Source organism: Manis pentadactyla, chromosome 10 (genome assembly GCF_030020395.1).
Source record: "Manis pentadactyla isolate mManPen7 chromosome 10, mManPen7.hap1, whole genome shotgun sequence".
In the NCBI taxonomy this organism is placed as follows: Eukaryota; Metazoa; Chordata; class Mammalia; order Pholidota; family Manidae; genus Manis; species Manis pentadactyla.
Window position 1 is genome coordinate 41,516,725 of NC_080028.1, and position 4,781 is coordinate 41,521,505.

The window sequence follows — 4,781 nt, forward strand, 5'->3', positions numbered from 1 at the left end:
GTGGCTATTTTTGTGTTTCTGACCCACTGCCTACAGATTGGAAGTTCCAATGACCTCTTTAGGTTCAGTTAATTTGCTACAGCAGCTCACTGAATTCAGGGAAACAATTATGCTTACCAGTGTACCGAAAGACATGACAAAAGATCATCAACAGCCAGATGAAAAGATACATAGGGGTAGTTTCTGATCAAAGGAGCTTTCTGTCATCATGTTGCTTGGGGCCTACCTCAGTAGCACTTGGAAAAAATGGCCAAATCACTCTTGAGTTTTTATGGAAGCTTTATTATTAACCAAGTCACTGGCCATTAACTGATTCAACCTCCAGCCCTTCCAGCCTCTCTTGAGGTCAGGGGATGGGACTGAATATTCCAATTCACTAGTCACATGGTTGTTCTCCTGTCAAGCAGCCTGCATTCCTAGGTGATACCCAGAAATCACCCTATTAAAATAACACAAGACACCTTTATCTCTCTCAGTTCTTAGGAAAATCCAAGGGTTTGGGGAGCCCTGCACCAGGAACTGTGGACAAAGACCAAATATATATTTCCTATAAACCACAATTCAGCAGGTTATGCATTGTAGCATTTTTTATAACTATTGTTTTGAAAAACACCACATCTTTTGTAACATATCCCAGATGACTTCTTTTACCTGCTGGTTCCTTAGGGTATAAATGAAGGGATTTAGTAAAGGGGCAACTGAGGTGTACAGCAAAGCCACACCTTAGGATACAGTCACTCTTTCTTTGGCAGATGGCTTAATATATATAAAGATACAGCTGCCATAAGTCATGGAGACAACAATCATGTGGGAAGTACAGGTGGAAAATGCTTTGGTCCTTTGCTGTGTAGAAGGGAATTTCAGAATGGTCTTAATGATGTAAGTGTAAGACACAATCACTAGTACCAATGTGACCACAAGTGTCACTACAGCTAAGATAAAAGACATCAATTCTAGGACATGTGTGTCTGTGCAGGATATCTGCAGGATAGGAGATGTTTCACACATAAAGTGATCAATTGTTTTGGAAGCACAGAAATCCAGCTTGAGCCCCATGGCTATTGGAGGAAAGATTATTAGGAATCCAGTTATCCAAGAGCCAAGTACAAGCTGATAGCACACTTTGCTGTTCATAATGATTGGGTAATGCAAGGGTGCACAGATGGCAACATAGCGGTCATAGGACATGGCAGTTAGAAGATAAAATTCTGTAACTCTCAGTAAAAGTATAAAAAATAATTGAGCTACACAATGATTGTATGAAATGGATTTCTCCCCAGTCATAATGGTTATCAGGTATCTTGGAATACATACTGTAATGAATAGGATTTCCAAAAATGAGAAATTACGCAGAAAGAAATACATTGGTGTCTTGAGGCGAAGGTCCAGAAGGGTGAGGAGGATGATGGTTAAGTTCCCTATCAGGCTCAATGTGTAATTCAGAAATAGAAACAGGAAAATCACAATTTGCAATTGTGGGTCATCTGTCAATCCTAGGAGAATAAACTCTATGTCTTTTGATTGGTTCTTCATTTCCCGTTTGTGGGTCTTTTCAAATATACATAGAAAAAGATAAAAAATTGAACATACTGATGAATGTAATACGGTAGAATATAGATTAATCTATGAATGTAAATATGTGTAAATATATAGCTATAAATTAGATTAAGTGTAGATAAATTAACCTAAATATGCATAAATTAACCTGTAAACATGAATATATAGTAAGTATACATATATAGTTGCCAAATATGTATATTAACCTAATAAATACATATATACATTTCACCTAAAGCAGAATAAGGTATGCATTCTCTAATTTATCCATTTGTAAATGGTTTCTCCAGTTTGAAACTGCTGATGACACAGATAATCAATTTAAAATACTTTCTTGCCCAAGTTCTCTTTATTATAATGTCCCTCATTAGTTTTCCTCTAGAACTTGGATATTTCTTGTGATTAATACGCATTCTTGCCCATCACTTCCAAAAGGAATCCACTCAGCATGTATAATTTAAATAAAATAATATGGGTTATTTTAAGTGAATTTTTCTATCATTTTTATTCAACCTGTAAAAATACACTAAATTATTTGCCTTTTTTGGAATAAATATCAGGGTGATTTTTCAAAAACATGATTTAGAGTTTGTTAACAATTCTTGTCATGTTCAATTACTAAGGCAGTGTTGATTTTTAGCACTTAAAGATCCTACTTATAATAGTTTTGGAATTATTTTCTTTGGTTTTATTTTTATAAAATTGAAATTTTTATAATTACCATTATTATCAATTTTCTTGATATATGACAAATTAAATCATTACAAAACAATGATTTTAATAAAAATATTGTTTTAGTTATAATTAACCTTTTTGAAATAGATTCTTATATGTATCCACATAAGTTGAGGCATTGTTTTTTTCTTAGTTCTTTCATATTTTACACAACTATTGAATTCTACAAAAATGTTGATGGGGAGCAGAATTGGCCACCCCAAAATGTGCCTTTTTAGCATGAGGATTATTTTAGGCTGATTATTTTTAAGAAACAGAAGACTCAGCAAGTTTTTCCTTTTACATCCCCCATAACTGCCTGCAAGAACTTAGAGACCTGTTCCATAAAGGGAGTTACCACCGTAGATAACCAGAGTATAATATGAGCAAGGTGTGTAGACAGGAAGAAATATAGAAAAATCAGTTCATTAAAATTCTTCTTGATGTTCCATTGTTCCTGTATGGCCCTGAAAACATTTATTTTCCAAACATTTACTCCTTTTCATCTTCCTGTGAAATATCTCCTTACCTTCTGAAGTCCCAGATTCCATCCCTTTCTCCTTACCTAAGAATGGCAGATTAGCTTTGATTGCCTGATGGATTTGGGGCTTCATCTTTTTATGGAATCCCCACACATATGCAGTTATATTTGAGTTCCCCCTATTTACCTCTGTCATGGCAATTTATTTGACCAGCCAGAAGAATCTTGAAACAGAGGAAAATATTTCCTCCCCAGCATTGCATTACTCTCTATCTTCTCTATGTAGGAATTCTATTTACTTCCATATTGTATCTTCCCTTTTTATGTTACTAAACATGTAGCTCTACTTCATTATACATATTACCTGTGGACTTTTAAAATAAATGGGCAACTAAAGCACTCTTTATTATCCTTTGTATTTGTTATTTATAAATATTTGCTATTCTTATAAACACTACTTTTTCTCACTCGGATAAAATAAAACTAAGATTTTTAATGCTTAATGTGGTTTTCCAAAGCAGTTATTAGTGAATAGCTACTTTTTAAGAATGGCAATTGAAGATATGCAGTCTTAAGCTACAAAGTTTTCACAAGGTTTTATTATAAAATATATTGATGACCATACTATGGCTCCCATCGTTACTCTACATCTGATTTTAAAAGGTATGTTCTAGGAGTCAATCATACAATTTCTGTTACCCTGTGTGTCTAGACTGTTCTAGAATTATAGGGAAGAGTTTCTCAATATTTTTCCCATACCACTTTATACAGGGTAACAATTCATAAAGAGAATCAGAGAAAATAAAACTTAGATGCCACTGGGTCTGAATAAAACAGATTACAACACTTGTTGATACACAACCATAAAGTGACTACAATTTAGAAATATTATAAAACATGAAAATTAGGCAGTCAAATTTAACTCTGAATTGGATTTATAGTGCATTTGATTTAATTTCTGATTTTGACATTCTGTGAAAATGCACATTTGAGATATTTTCTTAGATATATTATATCTATTGTTTATTACAACGTTATTTTCCTTTGTGGTCATATTGTAGTATCTAATCTGCATATTTACTGCCAATGCTTTTTGTAGGAAAAGGTAATGTACTGTGCTTCTGTAAAGAATTTCCATGTTCCCTCAAATTCATACTCACTTTGAAGTTCAGAACTCAGGTGTCAATAATTTTAAAGGATATCCATCTTCTATTCCAGATAAGGTGCGTTTTGTGAAATTTTGTTCATATAATTGCTGTTACTCAAAACCTTAAAATAGGAATTTATTCTTTAAGTTAAAGTAAAGTGAAGCAAAAAGTGGCAACTTAAAAACCTCAGGGCAATATCTGATGAAAGCTAAGCAACTGTTCCAAGAAAGAGATACCACATTGCCATCTGTACACTTATAAAATGCTCCAGTTTTATAATTTTCTATTTACCACAGACTCATGGGACCTATTGAAATAAAAGTAAGGAAAAAAATATTTTCTTTGGAAACCAGAGCTTTAAAAGTACTAATTATTAGCAATAAAACACACCACTGTTCATCTTCTTTAAATAAAACAGAAGTGAAAGTATCCCAGAGGAGTATCATAAGTGATTAAAAAACTCAATTACAAATTTCACAGGATCCTGAGTAGTTCACTCTCCTGAGGCAACAATGGGAAGTCCCAAGCTGGTTTATACCAGCCCAAGACATCACCTTGCTTCCAATTAACAACAGAAACAATTTTAAACCATTGTAAACCATTTTTCACTCTGGTGCCTAGTGGTGTACATATGTGACTTATAAGTAATATATAAGTAATAAGTAACCATAGCTTATTATCACATTAAAAGGTGAGGCATGGGTGGATATTGATGAAAATTTTTTGATTTTTTGAGTAAACTAAATTTTATCTATTAAATATATTTTATGCCAATGCCAATGTTGGAGACAATCCAATGCCAATCAGCTGGTGAATGGATTATAAAATTTTGGTTATAGGCATTTGGTGATTTTCCAGTTATTTGTCCGTTAATGGTTCTT

General features: G+C 33.3%; 1 pseudogene; it reads right to left on the minus strand.

Moving 5' to 3' along the window:
• Positions 1-594: 594 nt before the first annotated feature.
• LOC130679040 (olfactory receptor 6C6-like) lies at positions 595-1,536 on the minus strand (annotated as a pseudogene).
• Between the last annotated feature and the right edge of the window lie 3,245 nt (positions 1,537-4,781).